Here is a 12,165-nt window from a genome sequence, read left to right as displayed (position 1 = left end):
TGGTCGATAGATGCTGCCTTCCTATACGTGTGTGTATATGCATGGGTTTTTAAAATTTGCTGGGAAAAAAAAAAACATCAATCTTTCGGGGTAAATAACATCTAAGGTTAAAATGAACGGGTCTTTAAGGATGCTGACCGGCAAAATCGCTGATGAGAGGCGCTCTACTTTTAACCCCTTCAGCTCTGGTCAAGGGGCCTACGCTGCATTGCGTCGCTAGAGGTTAACCCCCGTCAGCGCTGGGAGGGCGGAACAAGCAATCTGTAGAAACCGTTGTTTAAAAAAAAAAAAAAAAAAAAACCTGCAGCCGTAATAATATTTCATTTTGAGAGAATAAACAGTGATTGATTCAATAATTCCTCTGTGTCTCAGGGCTTTGCCTCTCATTCTTTTCAGCGGGGACGGTGGGTGTGGCCGATCTGACATTCTGCAAGGTTACAATCAAGGATGGAGTCCTTCCCCTTGGTCCCTCTCCTCCATCCCCTCTCCTCTTCCTCCCCCTCCCGGACTCAAATATGGTCATTGATGCTCTATTATTTTTCTCCCCCACTAAACCCCCCGCCACCCCCCTCTTTGCCCCCCATCCCCCTCCCTTCTTCATCATTTCGATGACAGCACCCTTGGCATAATAAAACCAAATCGCACCCCGCATAGCAGAGAGGGGAGGTACACGGGGGCAGGTGTGACGAGTGCCTATCTGTGGAGGGTCTGGCTTTGTTTGCAAGAATTATAATCCTCTTGTTTTCAGTGCACGGAGTCAGCAGATGTGAATATTTTTTTTTTTTTTTTTTGGCTGAATAATCCTTTCAAGATAAAAAAAAAAAAGAATTGGATCACAGACGGAGGACAGTGAGAAAGATTAGGACTGGCTAATGATAAATTGGAAGGTTCCCCTTCTCTTTCTCCAGATCAGCTCCTAGCAAAAGACACTTTTGCATGACTCTTAAAGCTCTCAGTAGGTTCCTTATGTGAATTTCAACCCTTTATTTTTTGTCTCTCCTATCTGTTTTGTTTTACGGGTCTTCCTTTTGTGACAAGTGCCATTGTCTGCTGTCTTTCCTATTATTCTTTTCACATGCATGCAGAAAACAAGACAATGGAGTTTATTTCCTTTTAACTCGTTTTCCTTTATTGACGTGTATTTTGCTGGAATGTCTGTTCTGTAGCTTGAAGTGTTTTGCCTGAAGACATTGGCAGAAATACACTGTATTTATATGGAGAGCAGGAAAAAATAGGAGGTAGAACTGGCTGCGTGTGTGCACGCGGATTAATCTGCCTGTCTTGCTGCCTTTAGAAGGTTTGATGAGTGGTGGAGCTCTGCAGTTATTGGTGTTCCAATCCACAGAAGGCTGAAGATTCAAAACGGTCTGAGGGAACAAGGGCATTTGAGCATTGCTGGTGTGGCGGAGTTGTAGGGATCATTCACTGGCAGAGATATGCTGACAATGTGTGAGGTTTGATCAGTGTTTGGTGCATTGGGGGAAGAACCCCCCCCCTCCCCCCCAAAATTTGGTTTTCCCTACTGATTGTGCAGAGACAGAGAGTCAGAGAGGACACGGGTTGGAGGGACTGCTTGAAGAGGAATGGTTTGGACAAAATGGTAAGGAAGAGGTAACTTGTAACCCGCCACCTGCATTTGTATGTTCTGGTTGTGGATTTCAGCTGTCTCGATGTAACCTGTTTGCTGTTGAATTGCGTTGCAGGCCTATTGGGTACCATTTTATTTATTTATTTTATTTATAAAAATGTTTTACCAGGAAGTAATACATTGAGAGTTACCTCTCGTTTTCACGTATGTCCTGGGCACAGAGTTAAGACAAATGGTTACAAATACAGTTACATAAATGAGCAGGGTATATACATTATATACAAGACGTTGCATGCACAGTTAAAGAAAATATATATTATAGGCGTATGATATGATATTCCACTGTCTTATTCTTATCTAGAGCAGTGTAGGAATAACGACCCTCATTGACAGGTGGACCTTCGGTCTTGCTGGTCCGTTTAAAAGGAGGAAAAGGGATTGTGCTGGTGAAGGGTCAGTTGGAGTTGCAATAATAATGGAAGGCGGCTGTTTTTATTAGTGCTATTCCTGCGTAATGCTGCAGTGGCAGAGCAGAATTGACAAGTGACCTATTGCGGTATGCACGTTTCCGAATCGTCTTGCCGGTGTTCTGCGTGTTATTTTTACGTGTATTTGTGCCGCAGTGAGATTGTTGTGTTTTTTGTTTTTTTGATCACGATATAGTCTGTTTGTCCAGCGCTTGCGTATTCGGCGGGACAATGGGCGATGATAGGCAGAGATCAAAGGGAAGCGCTCTAAAGATGCTAGCAAATTGTCTTGATGCAGGCACAAGCGCGCCATGCATGCCGAGAGCATCTTACAACGTATATATTCTGCTACCTATGAGCATTAGCGCAGTGTGACCTTTCGCATAGGGGCGCAATGTGTAATATAGGAGGTGAGCCTGATTGATTAGTAAAGGGATTTGGAAGGGTATATGTACTGCAACCAAACAATCTCTGTCTCTCTTCTCTGCTCCCTCCCTCCTTGCCTCCCTCATTCTCAATCTCCCCCCTCTCTCTCTCTCTCTTTCTCTCTCTCTCTCTCTCTCTCTGCTGCTGCATTTTGCATGAGTTATCTAGGTCATTAGCATTTCAGCGTATGCAAGACTTGACAAAGCTGATGAGAAGCCAGATGGGCCCCGCTCCTATTTTTTTTTTTTTGTACCACTTGAGACCTCAGTAAAAGGACTGACTGCAGAGAGAGAGAGAGAGCCGGGACGCTTTATTACCAACCTGCAGGCCCTTATCTTGCACCAGACCCTTTATGCTGAAAAACAGAAAACAGCTTCCACAATAGGTAATGTCAATAGCCCTTTTCTCTCTCTCTATCTCTCTCTGTCTCTTTTTTTTTTTCCCTCCCTATTTTCCCTTCTTTCTTCTTCCCTCAACCATATTTTTCTCATCCTTTACTCTTCCATGGGGGTGTCAGCAGCAGCAGCAGCAGCAGCATCCCTGCAATACGCCTGTCATTGTTACAGCACCACCTCTCTGATCTACTGCAAGGAAGCAGCAGCAAAAAAAAAAGGGGGGTGGGGGGAGGGAGGCGAGAAGGAAAATAGGAGAGGGGGGGGGGAAAGATAGAATAAGAAAGGTTTTTCAGTGAAGCGCTGTGAATACAGAACAAAAGGCTGCGAATGCAGTGCCGGGTATATGGGCATTGCACAGCACACGGTTCAGGGATGGGGTTGGTTGGTGAGGCTGTGGGAGTAGGGAGTTTTTTTGTGTTTGTGTTTGTTTTTTTCTCTCTCTCGCCTGATAAAAGGGCCCCGTCTCTCCGTGTTCACAGCGGACCTTGATTTAAATCTCCATACAATTAAGGCACGCGGTGAATGCCAAGAGAGGGGCTGCCGAGCGCCGAGGGCTGGGGAGGTGTAAAAAGGAGCGCAATCCGATGCCTGAGTGAGAGGTGTGTGTGTGCGGGGTGGGTGGGATGGACCTTGCACATGGGAGGAAATGCTGCAGGCTGAGCAGCAGCACCGGGACGCAGGAAGACACCACCAGAAAGACATATCGTGCCTGCAAAAAAAGAAGAAGGAGAAGGAGAAACACCCAAACAAAACGTGCTTTGCTTTTGCGGTTTTGAATCTGCATTTTTGTTGTTGTTGTTGTTGTTCATTTAACCTTATTTAGTGCTGACCCGGAGGAGATGACAAATGTGACCCTGCATTGTTACTTTTTTTTCCCAGGATAGATATGCAGCACGATCCTAGAACAAGCTAAATACCATGGTGTGCCTGGCTGTAACACAGCCCTGGGGAGCCGGCGATCGATAGGAATGTATGTGCTTTGCTACGTTTGGGTAGCAGCCCTTCAATTATTTTTTTGTATTTTTTTTTTTTTTTTTAAATTTAAGAAAACAGGTAACATTGTGAATGAATTATAATGCTGAAAGGCTTTCCCTAGGAATGCTGAGCTTGTGCGATGATATAAAGCTTATAACCCATGCATAGGAAACCATGTTGTGTGATGTCTCATGTTTTGCTTGTTCTTTATTTTAAAAGGGGTCAGCGTAAAGAAGAAGAAAAAATAGATATATTTATCATTTAAGAATTCGTTTCTGCCATTGCATGGGTGCTTCAATTTGAATGCACATTTTATCTGAGCTACATTGTACTGTATAATGTAATCTCATCTGTATCTGTCATTTAAAGGTATTACGTAATGCTTGACACCCCGCTATTCCCCCTTTTTTTTTTTTGGCGTTTCACGAAACGAGCACAGTATGTTAACCGTATCATATTAATGTCATTTCTGCTGCTATTGTATGTTGTAGACGATTGAAACCTGCAAGGGGACCCTTTCAAACACCGCGTTAAGATGCACTCTGGGCACTTAAAGGGTTAATTTATATATATATATTTTAAAAATGTACATGGTTTTCTTTCCCCGCAGGACTTCTATACTGCAAGTAATGGAAATGTACAAGTCTGAAAATATCTAATAAACATTGCGTGTAGAACTGAATGCTGTGACGACTTGTTTCATTGCCATCTAGACCAAGTTTTCTGCAATGTAATGTCACAGGCCTACAGTGGCTTGGGTCTCCCCATCACTGTCCTTGTGCCTTCATGGAAGGAATTCGCTGCTAAATGATACATTTTTCTTTTATGATTCATAACTGGAATTAGCTGGGACTATGGAAGGTAAATTAAAAAAAATTAAACAACGACACGTAGCAAAGAAGGCCCTATATGTTGTTCTGCTGCCCGTTAAATTTACCTGACTTAAAGCTGTGGTTCAAGGTAATACTTTGTTTTAAAAAAATAAATAAAAAAAACAGATATTTTTATTTTGTAAGTATAAAGAATATACAAAATCTGGGTAGTTATTCCTTCCACTTTTGTTAACCCCTTAGAGTGCTAAAGAGGCCTGCAGCACTGAAAGCCTGTAATCACAAATAACAATTTTGCCTCCAACCTCCGAACAAATGGTTTGGTTTTTAATGATTTTATTTGCCTGTTGGGCACGCGTTAAAAAAAAAAAAAAAGAAAAGCTGGACAAGATATTACATGAACGCAGCGATATTAAATTATTTTGGGGGCTTGACCGTTGGCATTCTCAGGTCACGATGCAAGTTACACATGCAGAGAGATCAGCCCTCCGCGACTAACAGCAGGGAGGTGTGCCGGTTCTGCACCAAACTATAGCATTTCAATGGAAAAGTACTGATTTACAGCGGTGAGACTCCATCAAGTCTATGGAGCATATTCATTAGGCAGCGATAGTGCTCATCGGGACACCAACGCACAGAAACTCCCTTTGAAGTCAACAGGAGTTTCAGTGGAATAGTACCCCGATCGGCACTATGGCAGTTTAATCATAACCTCTATGCATTTGCTGAGGTTAAAAATCAGTGAGACTCCCAGAAAACCAGGGACCAGGTGATAGGTCTGGATACCTATTTAATTTAACCGATGTTTAAACCCTTTCAGGCCCATCCTTGTGTAGCCTCCAGCACTATAACATCTAATGGCGCTGGGCTTCAGAACGACGTAATGTCCTATTTATCCATCTCCTGGGTCTGATAATGCTACAAACACTGCTACACTACTTTGATTTTGTACATACAGTACATTTCCACTTTTACTGTGAAGAAAAGGTTGGGGTTTATTTATTTATTTATTTTTTGATCATTAATGACGTTTTATAGTATAAGGTTGGCTTTTTTTTAAGCCCCTTCCACCACTCAATGGTGTCCTTGGTCTCTCGCTAATGTCCAAGCCTTTTTTCTTTTCTGAAGTGTTCCCCTTCGAATAATTACCAGACAGCTGCTCCACAAGCCTTAGCCATGACACATATGGTCGTTAGAGAGACACTAAGCCGGGTGCAATTTAGGTTAACATTAGATAATCCAAAAAGGCCCTTAAAGAAGATTATTCAATGGTTACCTATATCCCAAAAGGAGCTTTGGCTATCGCTGTTAGCCTCCTACTACTGAAGGATTTTCATCATCGTTACTAGAACCAAATGCTGCATGAAGAATCCAAACCTGTGACCCCATGTCACTCGCATTGCATAACCTCTTCTGCACTTCTCAGTGCATTAAAAGCCTCTTCAGCACCTAAGGAGTTAATATTATTTATGATTACATGACTTAATGGGTGGGGGGGAGGGGGGGAGGTTGCATTTATAAATACACATTTCTCTGCAGTCTTAATTTCCCCCTCAATTACTCTAGATTATTTTTATTCTATACATATTATCACTGGAACATAAAGTCTGTTGAACGCCTCTATTGCCAGAGTAACCTGCTTAACATGGCGTGTCAACCACTTAAGTAGTATAGTGTGAATATGACATATTGAATGTGATATGTTCTTTAATGCCCGTTACACTAAAACAAAGAAATAATAATAAAATAAATAAAAATAGGATGTGCTTTGTTGTACACGGAATGAGACATGAGGACTGTTTGCCGTTATCACACACAAAACACGGAAGAAGAAAAAAAACTAAATTACACAGCTAATGGTGATGATTGTTGCAATTTGTATCATTGCAGACGATCATAGCTTTTTTATTTAAGGTGCTTGTCCTAAGAGGGTTACAGTATGTGTTGGCAGAATGTAAGCACAGTTTAGAACAAGGGGGGACATGCAAATAATTATAATATCAGTTCTTCTTTTGGGGGGCAAAGAGTAAAAATACTGAATTCTGTTTCCTTGGACACATGGCATTTCTGTTCTGGGACCTCCAGGCCGTGTCAAGCAGAAGTTTGAGGCGGTTTCCACCATTTATACTAAACAGGGACATTACATCAGTCTATGGCTGACAACCCAGAGAAGTATTAACACCTTCCTGGCCAGAGTGGGTTACGTTGAAACTACACTGTCCCCCCCCAAAATATTGTTAGATAGAAATAAAGAATAGGAGTTTTATTTTTTTAAGAAAGCAACCTCTCAGATCCCGGAAGACCCGGTCATCAGACTGGAATGGTCTCACGTTTTAAACCCTTTTGGTACTGCAAGTCATATCTGTGCAGTCATCTCTGGTGCTGAAAGAGTTAAACACCATTTTGCCAACAAATGTTTAATTTCTACTCCACCATTAGTGTCCCGTCCTCCCCCCTCCCCCCCTCACAAACTGCTCCAGGCTAACGCTGTTCCCACTGGAACCGCTGGTGCATAAGAATGCATGTGAATAGATACAGTAGACCAGGGTTGGTCGACTCTAGTCAGCAAGGGCAACCAGCAGGTCAGGTTTTCAGGATATCCCTGCTTCAGCACAGGTGGCTCAATCAGTCCCAGCTTCAGCCACCTGTGCTGAAGCAGGGATATCCTGAAAACCTGACCAGCCAGTGGCCCTTGATGACTGGAGTTGGCCACCCCTGCAGTGGACGGACCAAACCACTAGATGTAGTCTATGCATCCAGCCACACTGGCAGAGAAAGGTTTACAACCTCGATATTAGAATATGAAAGCACACACTACCCCAGGGTTACTGCGCAGTGTAAAATCATCCGGCATTATGGTCCTCTGAGCAAACAGAACCTACAGAATCACATACAGTATGGCAGCCTCAATTGAATGCAGCTTTGACCTGCTAAAACAAGGACACTTCTCTGCACATTTCGGGGGTTGCTTTGCAAATGAGAAAGGGTGAGGCGCTGCATATCTGCCGCTATATTGCGGTGGTAATCAAAATATGTAAAGACTGAGCAAGCAGCTCTATGCAATAATCCCTTCAGCACGTAAGGTCATCAGAACCGGCCTGCTTCACTGTAAGCCCCAGATAAGATGCTGCTTAAATAGCTGGGTATTCTGCTGTAACCCACTTAAAGTGCTGAATGGGCAAAACATGCAAATAAGTGATATAATAAAGTACAACTATATATATATATATAATTTTGCAATATTCCTTTATCCATCCATATTTATTATTATTTATTATCTTCTATCTACAAACATTGAACACGGTCCAGACCCCTGCGATAAATATATGAAATGAATTAAGATGTCTTATCATGAGACTTATTCTGAATTGCGTGGCCAATGGAAGAATTCACCTGTAACATCGAACTCTATAGACACTGCTTTTTTCAACCTAAATGACTAAATATGCACACACACACACACACACACACACACACACACACACACACACACACACACACACACACACACACACACACACACACACACACACACACACATCTATCCATTTTGTGTATATACATATCTGTATATAAACATACATATACATTTATTGAAGCATATGGGTAGCTAGAGGACTCTTACATACAGTACAAGACTCTTCATTTACATAATTTGCCACTTGTTTTATTACAGGTGTCCTCCTGATAGTAACTCAGACCTCTGAAGAAGAAAGTAGAATACAGACATACGGAAACGCAGATATACAGACATATACGTGCATAGTGTTTACCGTGTGTTCTTCTTGCGGATAACAGAGTGTATGTGAAGGTGGATGCTTGGCAGATGGAATCTATCATCACGTCATCATATATCGAAGAGGAGACTTTCTTTTCTTACTTTTATCCCGCTGAGCCTGTTTCCAGAGCAATGACTGTGGAGTTAGCAAGAGTTTCCCCATTCCCATCTCAGCGCCTGGAAGCATAGAAACTAAAGATGTGCAAGATTTCTTGCTGAGGTTCAGGAATCGGGCAAAATGCGCCCTTTTGTTTTCCACCAAATATTTCACGTACAGTAAATGAGAACGTTTAAAAAAAAATCTGTCTCAGCATCTCCCCTGCTGAAATCCCTCTTCTGGCTTCCTATTAAATCCTGTATTACTTACAAAATTCTCCTGCTCACTTTTAAAGCTTTACACTCTTCTGCGCCTCCTTACATCTCAGCCCTAATTCCTCGCTGTGCACCATCCCGACTCTTGCGTTCCGCTCAAGGATGTCTTCTTTCTACCCCCTTTTATGTCTAAAGCCCTCTCCCGCCTTAAACCTTTCTCTCTCACTGCCCCGCACCTCTGGAAGACGCACTTTCCATAACAACCTCCTACTGTCACTAAGTTCTCCCCACTTACTACTTCGATTGTAAGCTCTTCGGGGCAGGAACTCCTTTTCCTAATGTTACTTTTCTGCCTGCAGCGCTTATTACTAGTATGTCTCCTGCGTCACGCGTATTACTGCTATAAAGCACTATGTGCATGAAGGGCGCTATTCAAAGAAAGATATACATATATACATACAAAAGGCACATTTCCAGGTCCCATGACCCTAAATTCATTTCACATGACCTTATAACTACTGTCATTTTTGCTACATTTCGGTGCTGTCACTTTCGTAAAAACAAAAAACGTAGGAGAAATTTGCAAAAGACTTTCACTAAGCACCCTTTGAAGACAGTCGCGCAGAAATATACAAACATAGACATTGTCAGCAGATAAGAGCCAGTTGGCCACGTAGTCTGCCCATAGTCCTCCCCACTGAAACCTCTGGCACTATATATCTGGATATTTAGTAGTATAGTTGTGCAAAGACATACAGTGCCCTGGGCAAACCTGCAGCCTTGCAGTATCCCCCCACACTGAACCTTCTGATTTTATTTATGTTATACCCCCATTCTCTCCTACCTCTCTTCCCCTATTCTCTCTCCTTCACCCCTCATTCTCCCTACCACTTTCCCCCCATTCTCTCCTACCCCTCTCCCCCCAATCTCTCCTTCCCCTCTCCCCCCATTCTCTCCTTCGCCCTCATTCTGGTCTACTCCTCTCCCCCATTCTCTCTCCTTACCCCCTCATTCTCTCCTACAACTTTCCCCCCATTCTCTCTCCTTCCCCCCTCATTCTCTCCTACCACTTTCCCCCATTCTCTTTCCTCTCCCCCCATTCTCTCTCCTTCCCCTCCATTCTCTCTCCTTCCCCCTTCATTCTCTCCTACTACTTTCCCCCATTCTCTTTCCTCTCCCCCATTCTCTCTCCTTCCCCCCATTCTCGCCAACCCCTTTCCTCCCATTCTCTTTCCTCTCCCCCCATTCTCTCTCTCACACTCCTCATCCTCTCACCCCACACCTAATGCTCATCAACCCTCCTCATCCTCTCACCCCCATCTTCATCCTCTCACCCCTCTCCTCATCCTCATGGGTGAATTTTGTTTTGTGTATTTTTTTTTAAATCACTGACAATTGAATCCGCGGATTCTGCAGTCCGTTGGAGGGTTTTTAACAATCTGTGTGGATTGTATCCAATGAGGGTTTGGGATTAATCAACACGGATTGAAACTGGAATAATCTGTCAAAGGATTTTACACCACGGAACGGATTTTGAATGGAAAGCTCGGAAAATTCCGGGAAAACGATTTTGTCAGTTTCGACCATCTCACCCCCCTCCTCATCCTCTAACCCTCTCTCCTCATGCTTTCACATACCCCACCCTCATCCCCTCATGCCCCATCATCATCCTCTCACCGCCATCCTCTCATCCTTTCTCGCCCCCCTCATCCTCTCTCAACCCCCTTCCTCATCCTCTCACCCCCACCTTCATCTTTCTCACCCCCCCATCCTCTCTCATCCCCCTTCTCATTCTCCCACCCCCATCCTCTCACCCCCTCTTCATCCTCTCACCCGTCTCCTCATCCTCTCTCACCCGTCTCCTCATCTTCTCTCAAACTCTCCTCATCTTCTCTCACTACCCCTCCTCATCCTCTCACCCCCATCCTCATCCTCTAACCCCCTCCTCATCCTCTCTCACTCCTCATCCTCTCACCCCCATTCTCATCCATTCACCCCCATCCTCTCACCCCCATCCTCATCCATTCACCCCCATCCTCATCCTCTAACCCCCTCCTCATCCTCTCTCACTCCTCATCCTCTCACCCTCATCCTCATCCTCTCACCCCCTCTTCATCCTCTCTCACCCCCCTCCTTATCCTCTCACCCCTCCTCAACCTCTTTCACCCCATCCTCATCCTCTCTCACTTTCTCCTCATCCTCTCACCACCCCCTCTTTATCCTCTCCTTATCCTTTCACCCCCTCCTCATCCTCTCACCCCATCATCTCACCCTCTCCTCATCTTCCCACCCCCCTCATCCTCTCTCACCCCCTCCTCATCCTCTCACCCCATCCTCATCCTCTCACCCTCTCCTCATCCTCTCACCCCCCTCATCCTCTCTCACCCCCTTCCTCATCCTCTCACCCCCTCTTCATCCTCTCCCCCATCTCTTCATCTTCTTTCACTCCCCCTCCTCATCATCTCAACCCCATCCTCATCCTCTAACCCTCTCCTCATTCTCTCTCATTCCGCCTCCTAATCTTCTCACCCCCTCTTCATCCTCTCTCTCCCCCCGAATCCTCTCTCACTCCGCCTCCTCATCCTCTCACCCACATCCTCATCTTCTCTCCCCCTCCTCATCCTGTCACCCCTCCTCATCCTCTCTCACTCCCTCATTCTTTCTCAACTCCTCCTCATCCACTCTCACTCCTCATCCTCTCACCCCATCCTCATCCTCTTACCCCTCTTCATCCTCTCTCACCCCGCGTCCTCATCCTCACACATGTCCTCATCCTCTCACCCCCTCCTCATCCTCTCACCCCTCATTATTCTCTCACCACCTCCTCATCCTCTCACCCCACCTCATCCTCGCACCCCCTCATCCTCTCTCATCCCCTCCTCATGCCCTCACCTCCTTCCTCATCTTAACACCCCCTCTCCTCCTCTTACCCCCTCTTCATCATCTCTCACCCCGCCTCCTCATCCTCACACCTGTCCTCATCCTCTCACCCCCTCATCATCCTCTCACCCCTCCTTATTCTCTCTTACCCCCTCCTTATTCTCTCACCCCCTCCTCATCCTCTCACCCCACCTCATCCTCTCACCCCCTCATCCTCTGTCATCCCCTCCTCATGCCCTCACCCCCTTCCTCATCTTCACACCCCCTCTCATCCTCTCACCCCCTCTCATCCTCTCACCCCCTCTCATCCTCTCTCACCCCCTCATCCTCTCCCATCCCCTCCTCATCCTCTCACCTTCTCCTCATCCTCTTTCCCCCTCAACCTCTCACCATCTTCTCAACCTCTCACCCCCCTCCTCATCCCCTCACACCCCTCCTATCCTCTCTCACCCCCCTCCTCATCCTCTCATCCCCATCCTCATCCTCTCATCCCCCTCCCTCTCCCACCCCCATC

The 12,165-nt window shown here is 45.1% G+C and overlaps 1 long non-coding RNA gene across 4 annotated transcripts; it reads left to right on the top strand.

Moving 5' to 3' along the window:
• Positions 1-573: 573 nt before the first annotated feature.
• Positions 574-4,533, top strand: LOC142493928 (uncharacterized). 4 transcript variants are annotated; one of them, XR_012801239.1, is made up of 3 exons: positions 574-955; positions 2,650-2,866; positions 3,756-4,533. It is a non-coding gene; the product is annotated as an uncharacterized LOC142493928 (long non-coding RNA). The 4 variants fall into 4 exon arrangements; XR_012801238.1 differs by lacking the exon at positions 574-955 and adding an exon at positions 963-1,600; XR_012801237.1 differs by lacking the exon at positions 574-955 and adding an exon at positions 963-1,600 and having other exon boundaries at positions 1,982-2,866.
• The last annotated feature ends 7,632 nt before the right edge of the window (positions 4,534-12,165 follow it).

The sequence above is a fragment of the Ascaphus truei genome, chromosome 4 (genome assembly GCF_040206685.1).
Source record: "Ascaphus truei isolate aAscTru1 chromosome 4, aAscTru1.hap1, whole genome shotgun sequence".
Taxonomy (NCBI): Eukaryota; Metazoa; Chordata; class Amphibia; order Anura; family Ascaphidae; genus Ascaphus; species Ascaphus truei.
The sequence above is the reverse complement of the archived record's forward strand: the minus strand, read 5'-3'. Positions and strand labels throughout refer to the sequence as shown.